Source organism: Hyperolius riggenbachi, chromosome 11, assembly GCF_040937935.1.
Source record: "Hyperolius riggenbachi isolate aHypRig1 chromosome 11, aHypRig1.pri, whole genome shotgun sequence".
Taxonomy (NCBI): domain Eukaryota; kingdom Metazoa; phylum Chordata; class Amphibia; order Anura; family Hyperoliidae; genus Hyperolius; species Hyperolius riggenbachi.
In genome coordinates, this window is record NC_090656.1 from 119,706,410 (window position 1) to 119,730,282 (window position 23,873).

A 23,873-nucleotide genomic window follows, 5' to 3' on the forward strand; every position below is an offset into this window, starting at 1 on the left:
TGTACTTGCACCTGAACAGTGCAATCACACTCGAACATGGATGGTGGCGCAGCAGCTGCGAGAACTTATTTGACAACTCTTGTCAAATATGTTCAGATGGTCCCAGCGCTGGATCTGTGGGCACCAGGAGGATCCAGGAAGCCTCTGGACTATCCAAAGACTTCCCTCTACACAGGTAAATTTTCAATGTTATATTTTTTTCTGGCTTTAGGTACACTTTAAAAGTCATGTAAATAGGTATATGTAAAACGTTTACAGGTTCTTGTAAGAATTAGAGTTGGGCCGAACGGTTCGCCTGCGAACGGTTCCATGCGAACTTCAGTGGTTCGCGTTCGCGTCCCGCAAGCGAAGTTTTGCGGAAGTTTGGTTTGCCCCATAATGCACCATGAGGGTCAACTTTGACCCTCTACATCACAGTCAGCAGGCCCAGTGTAGCCAATTAGGCTACACTAGCCCCTGGAGCCACTCCCCTTCTAATAAAAGGCAGGCAGCGGCGGCCATTAAGCTCACTCGTGTGCCTGCGTTAGTGAGAGTAGGGCGAGCTGCTGCAGACTGTCTCTCATAGGGAAAGATTAGTTAGGCTTAGCTTGTTCCTGGCTGCATACCTGTTCTGTTCAGTGAGCCCACCATACCTGTTCTGTTCAGTGAGCCCACTGGATACCTGCATACCTGTTCAGTGAACCTGCCACTGCATACCTGTTCTGTGAACCCACCACTGCATACCTGTACTGTGAACCCACCACTGCATACCTGTTCAGTGAACCCACCACTGCATACCTGTTCAGTGAACCCACCACTGCATACCTGTTCAGTGAACCCACCACTGCATACCTGTTCAGTGAACCCACCACTGCATACCTGTTCAGTGAACCTGCCACTTCATACCTGTTCTGTGAACCCACCACTGCATACCTGTTCAGTGAACCCACCACTGCATACCTGTTCTGTTCAGTGAACCCACCACTGCATACCTGTTGTGCTCAGTGAACCCGCCACTGTATACCTGTTCTGTTCAGTGAACCTGCCACTGTATACCTGTTCTGTTCAGTGAACCCGCCACTGTATACCTGTTCTGTTCAGTGAACCTGCCACTGTATACCTGTTCTGTTCAGTGAACCCGCCACTGTATACCTGTTCTGTGAACCTGCCACTGCATACCTGTTCTGTGAACCCACCACTGCATACCTGTTGTGTTCAGTGAACCCGCCACTGTATACCTGTTCAGTGAACCTGCCACTGCATACCTGTTCTGTGAACCTGCCACTGCATACCTGTTGTGTTCAGTGAACCCGCCACTGCATACCTGTTCTGTTCGCACACACAGCATCTCTGCCAGCACGCCGTGTGACTGGTTGCCTGGCCTGCCCCAAGAAGACTAAGTCGCTCCCAGTCCCTCCACACAGCATGTCTGCCTGCAGGCCGCTTGACTACCTTCTCCGCCACCACCAACAGGGTCCGGGACTCCAGGCAGATTGCTGAATTTTTTAGGCCGCTGCTAGCAGCGGCCGCTGTAATAATTTTTCTGGTGCGTGTACATGACTGCCTAATTTTTCTGGCTGCACTGCGGGCAGCTGCAACAACAAAAGAAAAGGCATGTACATGCGCCCTTTCCCCTTCGTGATCATTATTACCTTGCCGTGGTGAAGGGGCTTGCGTATCACAATGAAGCAATGACCGGCGCCTAGATGAGTGTCTCGGGGGGCACACCCACGATAATAAGGTCGTTGCCTCATTGTGGTCAGACCAAATTTGATCAGCTGGACAGTCACTGTTCTGTCATTCAGCTACATCAGCCAGGCGACCATATGGGCTGTAAAGCCACCAAAACCTGCACTCTCGCCATGGTGCGCACCAGTCCAGCACGGCCGTCACTACACAAACAGCTGTTTGCGGTGCGTTACACGGTGAGTTTGGTGTGTCAGTGTGAAGCAGTACCTTAATTACACTACCTGATTGATGTATACACATGCAAGATGTTTTAAAGCACTTTAGGCCTGTCATTTAGCATTCAATGTGATTTCTGCCCTTAAAACGCTGCTTTGCGTCAAATCCAGATTTTTCCCGGGGACTTTTGACATGTATCCCACTCCTCCACCTGGGGGTCCAGGTGTTAGACCCCTTGAAACATCTTTTCCCTCACTTTTGTGGCCAGCATAATTTTTTTTTTCAAAGTTCGCATCCCCATTGAAGTCTATTGCGGTTCGCGAACTTTTCCGCGAACCAAACCTTACGCGAAAGTTCGCGAACCCGGTTCGCGAACCTAAAATCGGAGGTTCGCCCCACTCTAGTAAAAATGTGGTATGTGCTTGAATTTGTTCTTCCACTACATCCCAGAGACTCTCAGTCAGCGAATGCTTTAATTATAGCACATGTAGATTTGGGCACAGCCACCACCATAGGCTGTAATAGAAATTACAGCTATAGCAGCGCACACAAAGTAACCCGGCGCTGTCAGAAGACGAAACTGAAGTTACTTTTAAAACACAATAATTTGGCTTCCAGCAATTGCTGGAATCCGAATTGTTTCATTCCCCACCATCCATGGTGGCCTGGAGGGGGAATAGTATTTAGCACGGCCGGGAACTTGCGCAGCAGCAGGATCAGCCATATACCGGCTGTATCCTGCGCCCAAGTCTCCCGGCGCCAATTTTATATGTATCCCCATATGCAACAAGCTGCACTGTGCTGTGTGCTCTGACAACTCTTTCTCTAAGGCCTGGTGCACACCAAAAACCGCTAGCAGATCCGCAAAATGATAGCAGATTTTGAAGCGCTTTTTCTTATTTTTCTGTAGCGTTTCAGCTAGCATTTTGTGGTTTTGCGAAGCGTTCTTGGTGTAGTAGATTTCAGATATTGTTACAGTAAAGCTGTTACTGAACAGCTTCTGTAACAAAAACGCCTGCAAAACCGCTCTGAACTGCCGTTTTTCAGAGCGGGTTGCGTTTTTCCTATACTTTGCATTGGAGGCAGAAACGCCTCCACAATCCAAAATCTGCAGCAGCCCGGGAGTATGCGTTTCTGCAAAACGCCTCCCGCTCTGGTGTGCACCAGCCCATTGAAATACATCACTCAAGCATTTCCACATCCACAAGTGGATCGAGACACGCTGCCGAACCGCTCTGGTGTGCACTAGGCCTAAGAGCTAGCACCAAGTTTTTCAGCACTTTTTACTGCCGTTCGTTTTCTGTGGGATCATGCCAGGTGTGCTAGATTTCACTCTGTGACGGGCTCCATTGAGCCTTGGTATCTGTCACCCTCCCGCCAGTTCCTTCTTTGGCCACTTATGTTAGGTAGTAACCTCTGCACAGTGTGAACAGTACTTAAAGAGAGTCTGAAGCCATAATAAAAATGGCTTTTTTCCTTATATATAGCAGGGGCATGTGTGCCCCTGCTAAAGCGCCGCTATCCCACAGCTAAACGAGGGTCCTTTCCCCTCCAAATCCCCCCTGTGCTGCACGGGGAGCGCTTCCGTGTGAGGCGGGGCTATGAGCTGCAGCCCTGCCTCACACGTGTCTATCAGCGGCGGATCTCCACCTCTCCCCCGCCCCTCAGTCTTCCTTCACTGAGAGGGGCGGGGGAGAGACGGAGATCAGCCGCTGATAAACGCGTGTGAGGCAGGGCTGCAGCTCATAGCCTTGCCTCACAAGGAAGCGCACAGGGGTAGCAAAATCTACGACCAAGTTGGTCGTGATTTTGCAGGGGGGGATTTGGAGGGGAAAGGATCCTCGTTCAGCTGCGGGATAGCGGCGTTTTAGCAGGGGCCCACATGCCCCCGCTATATACAGTATAAGGAAAAAAGCCATTTTTATTATGGCTTCAGACTCTCTTTAAAACCTCTAACTTTGGATATGCTCTTACCTAGCCATCAACATTTGGCCCTTGTTGAAGTTGCTCAGATCCTTACGCTTGCTGATTTTTCATTCTTACATCACATTACTTTCAAGAAGTAACTGTTTGTTTGCTGCTCAACATATTACAGTCCATGATACGTGTCATTGCAATGAGATAATCAAGGTTATTCATTTCATCTGTCAGTGGTTTTAATGGTGGGATGACTGGTATATGTATGGGTCTGTAGAAATAACATTTTTTACTACTACATACGATATATTCTTCATGTCACATACTCACTTGAATTTTGCATTGTTAATTTTAAGTGTGGTATGCTTTTGTAGCAATTTTTATGTCCAACGCAAGTATCTGTGGAGGTATGAAAATGTCTTTTGCTTAGGAATTTGCCCTAAAAAAAATATCTCTTTTCTCCCACTTCACCACTAAGGGTTTTTTACCCCAATGGACTAGAGCAATTTTCACCTGTCAGTACGCCTCCCTTGCATTCACCAATAACTTGATCACTACTTATCACTCCAAAATAATCTATACCATGTTTTTTGCAACAAATTTTGAGGGTGATTTTTGTTTTCAGTAAGCACTTTACGTTTTATTTATTTGAAAGGGAAAACAATGGAAAAAATACATTATTTCTCTAATTCCATCCCCTATAGTTTTAAGATTAACAAAGCTACTGTAAAAAAACAAAAAAAACCACACATTTTATTTTTCCATTTATCCAAGTTATTACAACGTTTCAGTTATGTTCCTAGTACAGTGTATGGGGACAATTTGTTATTTTGAAATAAAGATGTATTTTTTTCTTTTATGCATCTTTTTGCACCCCCGAAAAATAATTATAAACCCTTACTTGATAAAATATCCTTGATATACCTTTATGACATGCATAGTAAAAAACTGAGTCTCCAATATAACTATTTATGTATACTATAATGTATTTTTTTTTAAATACACATAACACGAGTTTTTTATTTTGGTAACTATGGGGGCCAGGGGAGGGGGGGAAGAAGGGTTTAATGTATTTTATATACATAACCTTAAGATGTCTAAACAGAATCCAAAGCACACAGGCAGTGTTACTGGAAAGATCCTTGTCTTCTCATTGAAGCCATGATCTTTTCATTGCAGGCACTGTGCTTGGCTCAGGGAACATATGCCGTTCACCAATCAAAAATGTGTCAGTTGCAGTGGGAACTTGTGTGTACACATCTGTGCCTTGGAACGTTTTAAAACATCTGTTTGTTGTTAACAGAGGCAAGCTAGACATTTTAATACCAACAGTGGTCAGGTAGATTGGTAGATCAGGTAGGTTATAAAGTAAGAAGGTAGGTGTAAAATGTCAGAAAGAATGCCAAATTAAACTTCCAATTCAACTATTTTTCCAGTTCCCTGCACTTAGGCATGTTCTAATCTACACTACCAATTTTTCACAGGTAATTTAAACGTCTGTGTTTTTACAATAGATTTAATCAAAGATGGTTCTGCTCATCAATTCAAAGGTATCCTTTATGAAAAATGAATTTAATATAAACCTGTCCAAAATACAACCCCTTCAAAAAGAAAAATAAGAACATGGAGGGTTGGACTGGAATGAAGATGATTGTCATGAATCCTTGGAGACTGTGGCAGGCTTACCCAACTGTTTATTCTCCATCAATCCTATCTCACACCAACTACGCTTTAGAAATGTTCAATTATTAATAATTTGGGCTGTCCAAAATATGGTGGTGACAAATCCTCTGTTCTTCACCTACTTTGGTTATTTTCCCCTATAAAGGATTTCTGGAGACAAGTCATGGCTTTGATCCACTGCAATATGGAAATACCAGTTTCTTTAGAAACCAAAATCTGTCTAATGCCAGAAGACATTCCCAAGACTCCCCAAAAATAACATCTGAAACTTTGCTCACTGCTAGACTAGTTATTGCCAGTAAATTAATTTCCTCCAATAAGCCAACTCATCAACAATGAATAAAAAAAAAACATTAATCTAGACCTCTATAAAAAATAATCTATGTACATAGAGTAATAGGAATAAATATCACAAAAACTGGGACAATTGGTTAAATGAATAACCCCACTGAATGCTGCCCTTTTACTCGCTTGAAAGATCTACCTATTTTAAAGGACTACTATTGCGAAAAATTCTAAAATTCCAAAATGCATGTGTAGAAAAGAACAGTTTTTCCAAAATAAAATGCAGCATTATTTTTTTCTCATGTTGTTGCCACTTGTCTGTCAGATTTATAAATGTATGCACTCCAATTAATACTTACTGCTGTATACAAATATTCTTACTACTCTTATTACCCACTTTTTCTCTTTATTGTTCATTAAAATGCTTGAATACAAAAAAAAAAAAAAAAAATCAGTCAAAAACAACTAGCCCAATTTGGGATTTGCCAATTAGAGATGAAGACCCATATGCAATTAACTTTTTTTTTCTCCTAGGAGATATTTTTATACCTTGGCAATACAATGCGCTTTAAGCTATCAACATGCAAGATAAAACTCAAAATAATTGTAACAATACTTTTCCCCCTATTTTTTTCAATTGTAACGTGCTGAAAAGTTGTTTTTTTTTAAAAGTTGAAAAATTATCTCCTAGAAGAAAACTCAGGAGAAAAAGAAAATTGTGTATGGTCCCTAGGCCCATAGGCAATTAAAGCGGACCCAAACATTTTTTTTAATTCAAAATATTTAGTTGCACCACTCTGACACATACAAAGATAAATAAACACTCCTTCCAGCCTATGAGCATTTCAGTGCATGTTTTTCACCCTCCTCTTTTCATAACTAGGGTTATACTGGGGGCAGCCATTAGCAATTCCTCCATTGTCGGACACCACCTACTGCACCAGTTTGCCGGATTTTGTCCCGGCAATATAGAAGGAAGGGAGGGGTTCCTCCAATAAATGTAAAATATTTTATATTTGTCATTATGCAGCTGAAAAAAGGCTGCTATTTATTATTATAATTTAGAAAATAGATTTTATGTCTGAAATCTTGTATTTTTAATTTGGGTCCACTTTAAGATTTTCCTCCAGGTTTTCTCCTAGGAGATAATTTTTCATCTTCTATTTAAAATAACTTTTCAGCACTCTGCAATTGAAAAAGTAGGTGAAAAAGTACTGTCAAAATTATTTTGAGTATTTTCTTGCTTGCTGGTAGTTTAAAAGGTATTTTATTAAAGGACTTACGAGGCCAAGTCCATCAAAAAAAATAAAAAAAAGTTAGCTACCTTGCTCAGCTTGTAAGGCACGGAGGACGCCGTCCGCGCCCTCCGTGCCATTCCGTCTGGTCCCCGCCGCTGCACAGCCCCCCGAACGGTCCCCGACCGCGCGGCCCGGGTCGGGCTCCCCAGCCCTTACCAAGATGGCCGGCGGAGATGGCCGCGGCTGCGCAGTCCGCATAGCCGCCAGTGCGGCTGCGCAGCTCTAAGGCCAACCCCCCGATCCACGCAACAGTAGCGTGGATCGGGGGGTTGGCCTTAGAGCTGCGCAGCCGCACTCGCGGCTATGCGGACTGCGCAGCCGCGGCCAGCTCCGCCGGCCATCTTGGTACAGGCTGGGGAGCCCGACCCGGGCCGCGCGGTCGGGGACCGTTCGGGGGGCTGTGCAGCGGCGGGGACCAGGCGGAACGGCACGGAGGGCGCGGACGGCGTCCTCCGTGCCTTACAAGCTGAGCAAGGTAGCTAACTTTTTTTTATTTTTTTGGATGGACTTGGCCTCGTAAGTCCTTTAACAGTTATTTTTTAAAAAGTTGAAGAAAACTTATTCAATTAACTTTTTCACCTAAGTTTACTCCTAAGAGATAATTTTTCATCTTCTATTTAAAATAATTTTACAACAGTCATTAAATTGGAAAAGTACCAAAAAGTAGGTGAAAAGTACTGCCACAATTATTTTCTTGCTTGCTGGTGGCTTAAAAGGCATTTTATTGATAAGATGTGAAAATATCACCTAGGAGAAAAGTCAGGAGAAAAGGAGAATTGCATATGGCCCCTAGGCAAACTTTGGGTAAACTACGATCTGCAGACCATATCTGGCTCATATGTCCAGTGAATCCGGCCCGCCGCTGGGCAGTCGGATTCCTGTCCTTTCTCCATCCCTCCCTGCAGAGTTGCGAGCAGGTGATAGGGAGAGGGTTAACTCACAGAATTGCTGCTTCCAGCCTCCGGTCTCGATGGCCACAGTGGCATCACGTGACGTCCTGACGGCGTGTCACCCAGCTGTGGCCATGGAGACCCAACATTGGAAGTGACTGTTAGGTGAGTTAACTCTCTCCCTATTGCCCACTTGCAACTCTGCAGGGAGGGAGGGAGGAAAGGAAAAGGAGAATTGCGGCCCGGGCCGCTTAACCTCCTTAGTGGTAACCCCGTGTGTGACACGGGGTAAGCCGCCGGAGGGTGCCACTCAGGCCCTGCTGGCCCGATTTACATAATTTTTTTTTTGCTGGACGCAGCTAGCACTTTGCTAGCTGCGCCAGCACACTGATTGCCGCCACCCCGCGCCCGATCGCCGCTATCTGTTGCGGCGCGCGCCCCCCCCCCAGACCCCGTGCGCTGCCTGGCCAATCAGTGCCAGGCAGCGCCGAGGGGTGGATCGGGACTCCCAATGACGTCACGACGTTGCTGACGTCGGTGACGTCATCCCGCCCCGTCGCCATGGCGACGGGGAAGCCCTCCAGGAAATCCCGTTCTTTGAACGGGATTTCCTGATCGGAGATCGCCGAAGGCGATCGAAGCGGGCGGGGGGATGCCGCTGAGCAGCGGCTATCATGTAGCCAGCCCTGGGCTCGCTACATGATTTAAAAAAAAAAAAAAAAAGCAACTGCTGTTCTGCCTCCTGGCGGAATGTTTCATACCGCCAGGAGGGTTAAAGCTTTTCCAGGCCTGTAATAGGCCCTTTATTTTATTCACTTTTTCTCCTACGTTTTCTCCTAGGAGATTTTCCATTTAAAAGAACTTTACAGCACTCTTGCACAGCTGGACAGTGACATATTTTTCTAGAAACGTCTACAGCACTCTGCGATTGAAATAATACCAACAGTATTTTCTTGCTTGATGGTGGCTTAAAGGGCATGTTTTTTATAAGGTGTGAAAATATCCCCTAGGATCTGGCTACAAAGGAATCAGACCAATCATAGTTGACAATTAAAAGGTGCTTTTAGAATGTAATGAGTGTACTATATTTAATGTGTAAAAGACTATCAAGACAATCAATGGTCAAATAAATATGTAACTTAAACAGTAAGCTGAATAGAAATTAGTAATTTGCTAAAATTGTTGCAGAAGAGATTTGTACTTATGGATCTCTACTTCTGGATGCATTACTTCATGATGTCACAGTGAGATGTACAAAGATATTTGCTTATCTCTCCACAACATAACTCCTTATGATTGACTTTAAAACAGGCCTGAAATGGCATAGAGAAGTGTAAAAGGGTTGCAAGACACTATGTGGAGCACAGTTATTTGTTATAAGTCAAATGGCTTCTGGTTTTAGGTGTAAGATGGCAAGTAGGTCATTTATGATATCATAAATGACCTATCTATGATGAATCTAGAATCATTATTCTTAATTACTTGAAATATTATGTCCACAATGCACAGTTTCAAGTAATTAAGAATGTTTTAATTACTTGAAACATTATGTCCACAATGCACAGTTTCTCTTAAAATAGAGCTTTTCTATTGCATTCCTATTATATGCATAGTCCCTAATCCATGTAGGGTTAAACCCAGGGGCGTAGCAATAGGGGGTGCAGAGGTAGCCACCGCATCGGGGCCCTTGGGCCAGAGGGGCCCCGAAGGGCCCTCCCTCAACTACAGTATTAGCTCTCTATTGGCCTTGTGCTGGTAAAAATCACTTCTATAGATACTCTGAATAGTAGTGATCACTAACAAACTGTTCCCCATCCCCTTCTTGCACCTCTGACACTGGGGTTGCCATTGGTAGGTTTTGGTGCACCGTATCAATTGTTATGTATAGAGTGCAGGGGGGCCCCTTTGTAAAACCTGCATCGGGGCCCGCAGCTCATTAGCTACGCCACTGGTTAAACCAAGTTATGTACACCCCTCCTCTGTGTGCAAAAATCTGCACAGATGAAGTTTCCACAACTCCACAATTTGTATTTCCTGTATGTGCATTAAAGGAAAACTTAAGTCAAATAAAAAAAATGACATTTACTCACCTGGGGCATCCCTCAGCACCCCGAAGCTGGATGGTGCCCTCGCAACCCCGCTCCGATCGTCCTGTCCCCGCCGGCGGCTACTTCCGGTTCGGCGACAGCCGCCGACAGGCTGGGAACGCGGCTGATTTTCCGCGTTCCCAGCCGCTGCTATCACCCTCTATGCTGCTATAGCGTATATATAAACGCTATAGCAGCATAGAGGGTGATAGCAGCGGCTGGGAAAGCGGAAAATCAGCCGCGTTCCCAGCCTGTCGGCGGCTGTCGCCGAACCGGAAGTAGCCGCCGGCGGGGACAGGACGATCGGAGCTGGGCTGCGAGGGCACTATCCAGCTTCGGGGTGCTGAGGGATGCCCCAGGTGAGTAAATGTCATTTTTTTTTTTTGACTTAAGTTTTCCTTTAATGCCTATGTTGTTGACTTCGGTACAGAGCATTATTTTAACTCTATACTTACATCTTCCGGAGAACAGCCACTCAATTCTGGTATCTCTACCTCTGGACATTGCTCATCTGGATCTCCTGCTTCTTGGGAGTTTGCATAGTCAAGCCACGAAGAAAACCCTGAGAGGAATGTCAGGATTCTCTTTGTAAATCATTCAAAAATTCAACACATACACCATGTAAAATAACAGATACATCTATGTAACATATTAGACAGATGAGAATGAATAGATAAATTGCAAGATATACATTATGTAGGTTGAATTTTACAAAACTGTTTTTTCTACCTATATAATTTGTTTGGCCAACACGGTACAGAATTTTTTTTGCTACAATCATCATACAGATAGACATTAAAAATGCTAAATATTGAGATAAAAAATATGGACTAATATGCAATTCAGTTTTTCATCTGAGTTTTATCCTTGGTTATAATTTTCACACCTTGGCCCATATTCAATTAACCCCCCTAACATTCATTTTCTGCAGGTTTTCTGTGCAAAAAGTGGTTCAATTAATTTTCATGACATTTTTGCTTGCAACTTACTAAAATACGTCAAGCAAGGGTCCAAGGGTCTAGTATTCATTTTGAGTATAATAAAAGTTTCAAAACAAAATGTCTAAAAATTAAATTAAAATATCTAAAATAAACTTTTTTATTCACAAATCAAAAAATCCTCCTCAAATATGGATGAAGAAATAAATCTACAGATGCAGAAATTAGTAGGAGGGGGTGTTGTCCATTGAGGGAAGGAGGGATAGCTTATTGGCTGCCCTGTGTCTGCCAACTCTGGGGTGAGGGGTACATTTTTGGCTCCATGATGATGTATGGGGGGGCTGATCAAATGCATCATGTGTTCGCCGGGGGTGAACAGGCGAACGCCAGATGATTGCCAGGAACAGTCCCCTGGCGAACAGTTTGTGCCCATTCTGATGTCAATAGGCAGTTGAGAAGTACCACCTTGCACCTGTATTAATGGTACCCTATCATTAAAGGATGTTGTTTTGTTGGTAAAGGTGAAAAATAATGAACCTCATACCTTTTATAAATTAGTATATTAATATTGCAAAGAAAGGGGGAAAAATGAGTTTGTAACTAAATTTTACATCTCTTCTCATAATGTTAATTTTGTTCCATGAGATGTGAAATGAATTTAAATATTACTTGTGTTGTGAGCTGAATTAGCATGCGGCTGGACTTATTCCTATCCTATAAATCAACTTTGGGGGGAAATGTGACAAACCGCGCTTATGTGGGAAATAATACCAAGCCTGTCCCTTAAAGAGACACTGAAGCGAAAAAAATGATGATATTATGATTTGTATGTGTAGCACAGCTAAGAAATAAAACATCAAGATCAGATACATCAGTGTAATTGTTTCCAGTCCAGTTGTTATCTCTATGCAAACAAGCCATTAAGCTCTCTGACTAAGTTAGTCGTGGAGAGGGCTGTTATCTGACTTTTATTATCTCAACTGTTCCTGGACTATTTACTTTTCCTCTGCTAAAGGAGAGGTCATTACTTCACAGACTGCTCTGAAAGACTCATTTTGAATGCTGAGTGTTGTGTAATCTGCACATATTATAGAATGATGCAATGTTAGAAAAAACACTATATACCTGAAAATAAAAAGTATGAGAATATTTTCTTTGCTGCTAATCTTCTAGTAATTATTCATAGTACACAACCAATTCACTATATCATTTTTTTTTTTTGCTTCAGTGTCTCTTTAAAGTCTCATCCTTCCCTTATTGTATCTACATTGAAAAGTAATGACATAATTACAGAATTAAAAATGTTGGTAATTACATAATTAAATTAAAAATGTTACGATATTTATATTTTTCTTTAGAAAAACATCCAATTACTTGACGCAAGAAATATTGTGATATATAATATATACTGTGTGTACACACACATACATACACATACAGAGTGGTCCAAAAGATAATAAGGCCGTTGCTTCATTGTGGACAGACCAAATTCGATCAGCTGGGCAGTCACTGTTCTGTCATTGAGGTACCTCAGCCCGGCGACCATATGGGCTTGAAAACTGCTATCCCCTGCACTGTCGCCATGGTGCGCACCAGTCCAGCACGGCCGTCACTACACAAATAGCTGTTTGCGGTGCTTTACACAGTGAATTTGGTGTGTCAGTGTGAAGCAGTACACTAATTACACTACCTGATTGATGTATACACATGCACAATGTTTTAAAGCACTTTAGGCCTCCAATTTAGTATGCAATGTGATTTCTGCCCTTAAAACGCTGCTGTGCGTCAAATCTAGATTTTACCCGGGGACTTTTGGTGTGTATTCCACTCCGCCATGCCGCCCTCCAGGTGTTAGAGCCCCTTGAAACATCTTTTCCATCACTTTTGTGGCCAGCATAAATGTTTCTAGTTTTCAAAATTCGACACCCCTTTGAAGTCTATTGCGGTTCGCAAAAGTTTGCGCAAACCGAACGTTTGCGGAAGTTCGCGTTCGAGGTTCGCGAACCAGAAATTGGAGGTTCGAGCCATCTCTATTGGCTAGTATATGGGTTTCCTGGCAGATCGGCTGTTGAATGAGCAATTGCTGCTTGCTAACTGTGCAGTTTAAAGTACGACTGTAACGAAAGAGATACGGAGGCTGCCATTTTTATTTCCTTTTAAATACCAGTTGCCTGGCAGCCCTGCTGGTCTATTTGCCTGCAGTAGTGTCTGAATCACACCAGAGACAAGCATACAAATAATCTTAAATAATGTCAGAAACACCTGATATGCTGCATGCTTCTTCAGGGCAGGGGCAGACTGACAACTCATGGGGCCCCCGGGTAATAGGAGATTATTGGGCCCCGTACATCCTCAAGCCACACCCACTTGTGCAGAGGAAGATGTAGGTGCCTCCAATATAGGGAGCCAGTACAGTTACCCCCAGTATAGATTAGATAGGTAGGTGCCCCGAATATATGTTAGATAGGTAGGTGCCCCCAGTATGCGTTAGATAGGTAGGTGCCCCACATATAGGTTAGATAGGTAGGTGCCCCCAGTATGCGTTAGATAGGTAGGTGCCCCACATATAGGTTAGATAGGTAGGTGCCCCCAGTATGCGTTAGATAGGTAGGTGCCCCTGGTATAGGTTAGATAGGTAGGTGCCCCACATATAGGTTAGATAGGTAGGTGCCCCCAGTATGCGTTAGATAGGTAGGTGCCCCTAGTATAGGTTAGATAGGTAGGTGTCCCTAGTATAGGTTAGATAGGTAGGTTCCCCCAGTATAGGTTAGCTAGGTAGTTGCTCACTTATATATGTTAGATAGGTAGATGCCCTCTCAATATAGGATAGATAGGTAGGTGCCCACGGTATAGGTTAGAGAGGTAGGTGCCCACGGTATTGGTTAGATAGGTGCCTGCAGTATAGGTTAGATAGGTAGGTGCCCCGCAGCGTCAGAGGGAGCGGGCATAGCTGCCTGTGACAACTCACCTTCCACCGCCGATCCCCTGCAGCCTCTATCTTCTTCCTGTCCCAGCATCTGTTGCATTGGTAACAGCACCCCCAGTGATGATGTGGTCACGTCATTACAGGGAGGTGCTGTAACCAGTGTGATGGATGCCGGGGAGAAAGGAAGAAGATAGAGACTGCGGGGATTGGTAGTGGAAGAGGAGTTGTCACAGCTATGCCCGCTCCCCCCACCGCTGTGCCCACCCTCCCTGCCTCTCAATCGTGCCAGGGGCGGGCCCCCTACTGACCACGGGCCCTTAGTCCATGCCCGAGAGCCCTAATGGTCAGTCCACCTCTTCTCCAGGGTCTATGACTAAAAGTATAAGAGGTAGAGAGGATCAGCAGGATAGCCAGGCAACTGGTGTGTTTAAAATAAAAGAAATATGGCAGCCTCCATATCCCTCGCATTATAGTTGTCCTTTAGCTGTCAACTGGCCGCAGTGTGCATAATTGGATCCTTTGTTTAGTATATACAGGATGGTATGTTACTGAACCTGTTCTGATATCAGACTATTTACATTTTCACTTTCCTCATTGATGAGGAACTGTTTCGCAAGCTGCAGATTAAGGAAACTTTAACACTGGTGTCACATTTTAGCATTTCCCTGTCTTTTCCATTGCTGGGTGAGTGATGGGGTAATATTGGCAAAAAACGTAGACACAGGTTTTCAATGGCATGATCCCTGGAGACTGTTTGGCCACCATTGCATTCAGAGAATTCTGCTGGCAGAATTTTCTTTTTGTTTCTCATTGAAGAGACACTGAAGCGAAAAAAAAATAAAAATGATGATATAATGATTTGTATGTGTAGTACAGCTAGAAATAAAACATTATGAGCAGAGACATAAGTCTAATTGTTTCCAGTACAGGAAGAGTTAAGAAACTCCAGCTGTTATCTCTATGCAAAAAAACCATTAAGCTCCACGACTTTCAAAGTCGCAGAGATGTCTGTCTTCTGAAGTTTACCATTTCAGCTGTCAGTCAAGGATTTTATTTTTCTCTACCAGAGGACAGGTCAATAGTTCACAAGACTGCTCTGTAAAAACATTTATAACGCGGAGTAGCGTGGAAACTGCAAATATTAAAGAATGATGCATTAGTTACATAGTTACATAGTTACTTGGGTTGAAAAAAGACATACCGTATTCTGCGCTGTATAAGACGCTCCAGAATATAAGATGCACCCAAGTTTGGAGGGCAAAAACTAGGGGAAAAAAACACCACTAAACCTGGTGCGTCCGTATTCCAGGAGCGTCTTGTACATGCTCTTCTGTGTGTCCTCATGTGTGCTCCTGTGCTTTCCATATCCCCATGTGTCCTTTTGTGTGTCCTCCTGTGCCCCATGTGTCCTCCTGTGCCCCCATGTGTCCTCCTGTGCCCTATGTGTCCTCCTGTGCCCTATGTGTCCTCCTGTGCCCTATGTGTCCTCCTGTGTCCTCATGTGCCCTTCATGTGTCCTCATGTGCCCTTCATGTGTCCTCCTGTGCCCCCATGTGTCCTGTGTGTCCTCATGTTCCCCCATGTGTCCTCCTGTGCCCCCATGTGTCCTCCTGTGTCTTCCTGCGCCCCCATGTGTCTTCCTGCGCCCCCATGTGTCCTCCTGTGCCCCCATGTGTCCTCCTGTGCCCCCATGTGTCCTCCTGTGCCCCCATGTGTCCTCATGTGCCCTTCATGTGTCCTGTGTGTCCTCATGTGCCCCCCATGTGTCCTCCTGTGCCCTCATGTGTCCTCCTGTGCCCCCATGTGTCCTCCTGTGTCCTCATGTGCCCTTCATGTGTCCTCCTGTGCCCCCATGTGTCCTGTGTAGTGTTGGGCGAACAGTGTTCGCCACTGTTCGGGTTCTGCAGAACATCACCCTGTTCGGGTGATGTTCGAGTTCGGCCGAACACCTGACGGTGCTCGGCCAAACCGTTCGGCCATATGGCCGAACTAAGAGCGCATGGCCGAACGTTCCCCGAACGTTCGGCTAGCGCTGTGATTGGCCGAACGGGTCACGTGGTTCGGACCCGAACGCGCTCTGATTGGCCGAACGGTCACGTGGTTCGGGTAAATAAATACCCGAACCACGTCATATCTCCGCCATTTGTCTGTGGGTTTAGCTTTGGGTAGGCAGGCAGGGTAGTTCGCGCTCCAGCCACGCTAGCCAGGGTCCCCCCTGTCATTGTGTCACTGCTGGGAACAGTAGTACACCGCTTGCTCAGCCACACTATATAGCATTCTGTTTACTGCCACTCTGTGTACCTCGCTCAGCCACACTATATAGCATTCTGTTTACTGCCACTCTGTGTCTGCTGGGAATAGTAGTACACCGCTTGCTCAGCCACACTATATAGCATTCTGTTTACTGCCACTCTGTGTACCTCGCTCAGCCACACTATATAGCATTCTGTTTACTGCCACTCTGTGTCTGCTGGGAATAGTGGTACACCGCTCGCTCAGCCACACTATATAGCATTCTGTTCACTGTTCTGTGTCTGCTTGGAATAGTGGTACACCGCTCGCTCAGCCACACTATATAGCATTCTGTTTACTGTTCTGTGTCTGCTGGGAATAGTGGTACACCGCTCGCTCAGCCACACTATATAGCATTCTGTTTACTGTTCTGTGTCTGCTGGGAATAGTGGTACACCGCTCGCTCAGCCACACTATATAGCATTCTGTGCACTGTTCTGTGTCTGCTGGGAATAGTGGTACACCGCTCGCTCAGCCACACTATATAGCATTCTGTTCACTGTTCTGTGTCTGCTGGGAATAGTGGTACACCGCTCGCTCAGCCACACTATATAGCATTCTGTTTACTGTTCTGTGTCTGCTGGGAATAGTGGTACACCGCTCGCTCATCCACACTATATAGCATTCTGTTCACTGTTCTGTGTCTGCTGGGAATAGTGGTACACCGCCCGCTCAGCCACACTATATAGCATTCTGTTCACTGTTCTGTGTCTGCTGGGAATAGTGGTACACCGCTCGCTCAGCCACACTATATAGCATTCTGTTCACTGTTCTGTGTCTGCTGGGAACAGTAGTACACCGCTCGCTCAGCCAGAGTATATAGCATTGTGTTTACTGCCACTCTGTGTACACCGCTCAGCCAGACTATATACCATTGTTTACTGACACTCTGTGTACACCGCTCAGCCAGACTATATACCATTGTTTACTGACACTCTGTGTACACCGCTCAGCCAGACTATATACCATTGTTTACTGCCACTCTGATTCTGCTGGGAACAGTAGTACACCGCTCGCTCAGCCAGACTATATAGCATTGTGTTTACTGCCACTCTGTGTACACCGCTCAGCCACACTATATAGCATTGCGTACTCTGCCAGTCAGTGTGTATATTGCTGGGATCAGTAATACTCCACTCACCGTCAACCACTATATGAGCTCAACATGAGTTCCCCAGAGACCTCCGCTGTGAGCAGCACTCCCAACAACAGCAACAGCCAACGCCCCACGCAAGCTATAACATCCACCCCAGCAGCCAGTGGTCAGCAGCAGCCCTCCCCGGAGGAGAACGTTGTGTCCATCAGTCCGTCGCCAGAGCGATTAATGAGGGCTGCCATTGAGGAGATGATGGGGCCTGATGTGGAGGAGGAGGTCTGGCTCAGGCCAGCATCCCAAGTTAATGTTGAGGACGATGAGGGGTCTGTGTCTGGGGATGTTGGGGTGGCAGAGGTGGTGGGTGGGTCAGACTCAGGAGAAGAGTTGTATGATGAGGATGATGATCGGGACCATCTGTATGTGCCTCAGAGTCCGACCCCGGAAAACATGTTGTATCGTGTGTTTAGGTACTAAAATCTGCGTTCCCTCCCAGTAGTGTTGGGCGAACAGTGTTTGCCACTGTTCGGGTTCTGCAGAACATCACCCTGTTCGGGGTGACTATATAGCAGACTATATAGCATTGTGTTTAATGCCACTCTGTGTACACGGCTCAGCCACACTATATAGCATTGTGTTTACTTCCACTCTGTGTCTGCTGGGAACAGTAGTACACCGCTCACCCGCCACTGTATAGCATTGTGCTCTGTGTCACTGCTGACAATAGTGGTACACCGCTCACCCACCACTGTATAGCATTTCTGTACTGCCACTGTACTGCTGCCAGTCAGCGTGTACTTTAAGGATAAGTGAAATGAGGAAGAAATCCGGTGAAAGAGGGAGGGGCAAGGGAAGAGGTGTTTCCCCTGACGGTTCACGTACAGGCCACAGGGGAGCACCCAAGAAAACCCACTCAATACTGCCCATGTTGTCCAGGACAACAACCCTCACAGATCCAAAAGAACAGGACCAGATAATTACTTGGATGACCTCTCAAGCGTCCAGCAGTGGGTTAAGCAGCACCAGCACATCACGCACGAGGTCCGAGTCCTCAGCCAGTTAAAGTCTGGGCTTTCTTTGAAGACTGCACTGAGGATGTTACCATGGCGATTTGCAAGGTGTGCAAGACCCGCCTGAGCAGGGGGAAAAGTATTAACAACCTCTCCACCACCAGCATGAGCCGCCACATTCTATCCAAACATCCCACTCTGTGGGCAAACGCGGCAGGACAGGGTACCACCAGCAACACTGCCTCCCTTGGGTTCACCAGACTCACCACCAGACCCGCCTCAGCAGCAGCAGTAGCCCAGCCATTGCGTGGTTCACAACATTCACAAACATCAGACGATGCTGACACTGTCACTTTCCGGACTAGTGCTCTTGAGGTCTCCCAGTGTTCATCAAACACAACAACCAACAGCCCTTCGGTGTGCAGCGCTACGGTTGAGTTGTCTGTCTCTGAGATGTTTGAGCACAAGAGGAAATTGCCAGCAAATGACCCCCGGGCCGTGGCAGTAACAGCCAGCCAGCATAGCCAAGCTTCTGGCCTGCGAAATGCTGCCATATCGAGTGGTGGAGACAAACAGCTTCAAGGGCATGATGTCAGTGGCCATCCCACGTTACGTTGTTCCCAGCCGCTACCACTTTGCGCGCTCTGCAGTGCCTGAGTTGCATGAGCACGTGGTCAGCTAAATAACCCGAAGCTTGAAGAATGCCGTTGCCTGCAAGGTTCACCTCACCACTGACACCTGGACGAGTGCGTTCGGCCAGGGTCGATACATCTCCCTTACCGCGCACTGGGTGAACCTTGTGGAGCCTGGCAGCGATTCCTCACCTGCTACGGCGCGGGTGTTGCCCACGCCGCAAACAGCTGGATAACAACAGCAGCACCTACCTCTCTGACTCCTTCTCCTCCAACGCATCTCAAAGCTGTACCTCATCCGGAAATGCTAACCCAGCACCAGCAGCAGTAGGATCGTGGAAGCAGTGCAGCACAGCTGTTGGCATGCGTCAGCAAGCGTTGCTGAAGCTGATCTGCCTTGGGGATAAGCAGCACACAGGGGAGGAAATTTGGAGGGGAATAAAGGAACAGACGGATTTGTGGCTGGCACCGCTGGACCTGAAACCGGGCATGAAGCTAGACACCTGGCACGAACTGGCAATGTACGCAATAGAGGTGCTGGCTTGCCCGGCAGCCAGCGTTATGTCGGAACGCTGTTTCAGTGCTGCCGGAGGCATCATCACAGATCGGCGTATCCGCCTCTCCACAGAAAATGCAGACCGTCTGACTCAAATTAAAATGAATCAATCCTGGATTGGAAACGACTACGCAACACTCCTGGACCCCAACCAAGTAACATGACCGATGAACATCTGGGATGGTTTAGCGTTTCCGGTCCCTGTTTATTGAACCTCTCATCTGTATTACATTTATGACTGCATGGCGGCAAAAAGCATTGCTGCTATATCCGCACGCTTTTTGTCCTCATGCAAGGCCTGGGTTGTTGTGTCTCACAAAGCGTGGCCTTCTCCTCCTGCGCCTCCTCCTGTTCCATCACGTGTGCTGCTGCTGCTGCTGCTGCTGCTGCTGGGTTACCGTTGCCGGTCCCTGTTTATGGAACCTCTTATCTTTATTACATTTATGACTACATGGCGGTACAAAGCATGCTATCCGCACGCTTTTTGTCCTCATGCAAGGCCTGGGTTGTTGTGTCTCACAAAGCGTGGCCTTCTCCTCCTGCGCCTCCTCCTGTTCCATCACGTGTGCTGCTGCTGCTGCTGCTGGGTTACCGTTGCCGGTCCCTGTTTATGGAACCTCTTATCTTTATTACATTTATGACTACATGGCGGTACAAAGCATGCTATCCGCACGCTTTTTGTCCTCATGCAAGGCCTGGGTTGTTGTGTCTCACAAAGCGTGGCCTTCTCCTCCTGCGCCTCCTCCTGTTCCATCACGTGTGCTGCTGCTGCTGCTGCTGGGTTAGCGTTGCCGCGTGGTCCCTGTTTATTGAACCTCTTATCTTTATTACATTTATGACTACATGGCGGTACAAAGCATGCTATCCGCACGCTTTTTGTCCTCATGCAAGGCCTGGGTTGTTGTGTCTCACAAAGCGTGGCCTTCTCCTCCTGCGCCTCCTCCTGTTCCATCACGTGTGCTGCTGCTGGGTTAGCGTTGCCGCGTGGTCCCTGTTTATTGAACCACTTATCTTTATTACATTTATGACTGCATGGTGGTACAAAGCATGCTATCCGCACGCTTCTTGTCCTCATGCAAGGCCTGGGTTGTTGTGTCTCAAAGCGTGGCCTTCTCCTCCTGCGCCACCCTCCTCCTGTTCCATCACGTGTGCTGCTGCTGGGTTAGCATTACCGGTCCCTTTTCCTGGAACCTCTTATATGTATTACATTTATGACTGCATGCCGACAAAAAGCATGTTACCTGTGCAAAGAAAACAGACATTTCCCGCATTTAAAAGACAGTTTTCCCTTTGAAACTTTAAAATCGATTTTCTCAAAAACTATAAGCTCTTTTTGCTAAATTTTTTTTCCTCTTGTACCCACTCCCAAGGTGCACATACCCTGTAAATTTGGGGTATGTAGCATGTAAGGAGGCTTTACAAACCACAAAAGTTCGGGTCCCCATTGACTTCCATTATGTTCGGAGTTCGGGTCGAACACCCGAACATCGCGGCCATGTTCGGCCTGTTCGGCCCGAACCCGAACATCTAGATGTTCGCCCAACACTAGTCCTGTGTGTCCTCATGTGCCCCCCATGTGTCCTCCTGTGCCCCCCATGTGTCCTCCTGTGCCCCCCATGTGTCCTCCTGTGCCCCCCATGTGTCCTCCTGTGCCCCCTTATGTGTGCTTATGTGCCCTCTATATGTCCTCCTGTGGCCCCCAATGTGTCCTGTGTGTCCTCATTTACCCCTCATGTCGCCTCTGTGCCCCCCATGTGTCCTGTGTGCTCCTGTACCCCCCTGCCTTCTCCGTGTGCCTTCCTCTCTCCCTCCTGAGTTTACTGATCCCCCCCCCCTCCCGTCCCCGAGTGTCAATAGCGGCAACTTACCTTTAACATGCTCCTGCGCCGATCCCAGATGGCTTGAACTGATGACGCACAGTTCAAGCCAGTCACTAGAGCGTGAAGTGCTGGGGATACGGATGTCTGCAGTCATCGCGGGCACATTGTGGAGGTAAGCTGCACAATTATCTGGGATCGGCACGGGAGCATATTAAAGGTAAGTTGCCGCTATTGACATTCGGGGGGGGGGGGGGGGATCAGGAAACTCGAGCGGGCGGGAGGGAGGAAGGCAGGCACGTCGAGTGGGCACTGAAAGGCAGGGAATCCCCGACGTGGCAGCGGGTCAGTGGTTCTGTATCGGCGGGCGTTTGTAAGTCAGGGATTTCCTGCCTTTGCCATATAAGACACAGGGACTTTTTCTCCCTTTTTTGGGGGGGAGAAAAAGTGTGTCTTATACGACGAAAAATACGGCACGTCCATTGACTTCAACCAGAGAACAAAGTACAACACCAGCCTGCTCCCTCACATATCCCTGTTGATCCAGAGGAAGGCGAAAAACCCTTACAAGGCATGGTCCAATTAGCCCCAAAAGGGCAAAAAATTCCTTCCCGACTCCAGATGGCAATCAGATAAAATCTCTGGATCAACATCATTAGGCATTACCTAGTAATTGTTGCCATGGATGTCTTTCAACTCAAGGAAAGCATCTAAGCCCCCTTTAAATGCAGGTATAGAGTTTGCCATAACTACTTCCTGTGGCAATGCATTCCACATCTTAATCACTCTTACTGTAAAGAACCCTTTCCTAAATAAATGGCTAAAATGTTTTTCCTCCATGAGCAGATCATGTCCTCTAGTCCTTTGTGAAGGCCTAGGGACAAAAAGCTCATCCGCCAAGCTTTTATATTCCCCTCTGATGTATTTATACATGTTAATTAGATCCCCTCTAAAGTGTCTTTTCTCTAGACTAAATAAACCCAGTTTATCTAACCTTTCTTGGTAAGTGAGAACTTCCATCCCACGTATTAATTTTGTTGTTTGTCTCTGCACCTGCTCTAAAACTGCAATATCTTTCCTGTGTAATGTGGTGCCCAGAACTGAATTCCATATTCCAGATGTGGCCTTACTAGAGAGATAAACGAGCAATATTATCCGGTTCAGCACCGCAGTGCCGAAAATCTCATGCATCCGAGCAACGTTCACCTCCCATTCATTCACCTTTAACTTTATTGCTACTTATCACAATGAATTGATCTAGATCTTGTTTTTTCCGCCACTAATTAGGCTTTCTTTGGGTAGTACATTTTGCTAAGATTTATTTTTTTCTAAATCCATTTTAACAGGATGATTAAGAAAGAAATGAAAAAAATTCATTATTTCTCAGTTTTAGGCCATCATAGTTTGAAATTAATATACGCTACCATAATTAAAACTCATGTATTTTATTTGCCCATCTGTCCCGGTTATTACACTGTTTAAACGATGTCCCTATCACAATTTATGGTGCCGATATTTCATTTAGAAATAAAGGTGCATTTTTTCAATTTGCGTCCATCACTATTTATAAGCTTATAATTTTAAATAATATAATAACATACTCTCTTGACGTGCATATTTAAAAAGTTCAGACCCTTGGGTAACTATTTATGTTGTTTTTGTTTTTTTTATTGTATTTTTTTTTTTAATAAAAAATGTATGTGGGTTATTTTTGGTGTGGGAGGGAAACTGTTTATTTTACATGTAAAATAATAGAATTCTTTAATTAAAAATGTATATGGGTGCAGTTTACTATTTGGCCGCAAGATGGCCACAGTGAAAAAATTCCTGGATGCGAACAATCTCGCATCCAGGAACTAAAAATCAGAGGAGTTGTTTCCTGGGGGCAGAAATACCGCGCTCTCTGGAGAGAAAGTATCGGTATTTCTGCGGGGAAGTTAGATCGGTGAATGGGAATTATATTCCCATTCACTGATCGGGGGGCTAGCGGCGGGCGGCGGGTGCGTGCACGGGCGCGCGAGCGATCGCGCGCACCACGCAGGGAAAGCTGCAGTGCCTATCTGGACGAGGAAGATCGTCCAGATAGGCCAAACTGGTTAAACTAGCATGTCGAGTTTTTATTTCCCTTTTAATACATCCCAAAATGTTGTTAGCTTTAGCTGCAGCGGCTTGGCATTGAGTGCGATTATTTAACTTGTTGTCGATGAGTACTCCTAAGTCCTTCTCCAAGTTTGATGTCCCCAACTGACATCAATGTTATAAAAAACACTATATAACTGAAAATAAAAATATGAGAATATTTTCTTTGCTACTAATCTGCTAGTAGTTATCCGTACTACACAACCAATTCATTATATCATTTTTTTTCACTTCAGTGTCTTTAATTTCACATGATAATTTCTCTATGGCTCTCGCGGGTGTGCCATCATGGTAATTTTCCTGTAGCTGTTGTACAGGCATCCCATGATAATTTACCTATTACTGTCTCACAAGCTTTCCATGGTTACTATCTTTCTATGGCCATTTCATGAGCATCCCATGGTAAGTTTGTTGTTATAATATATT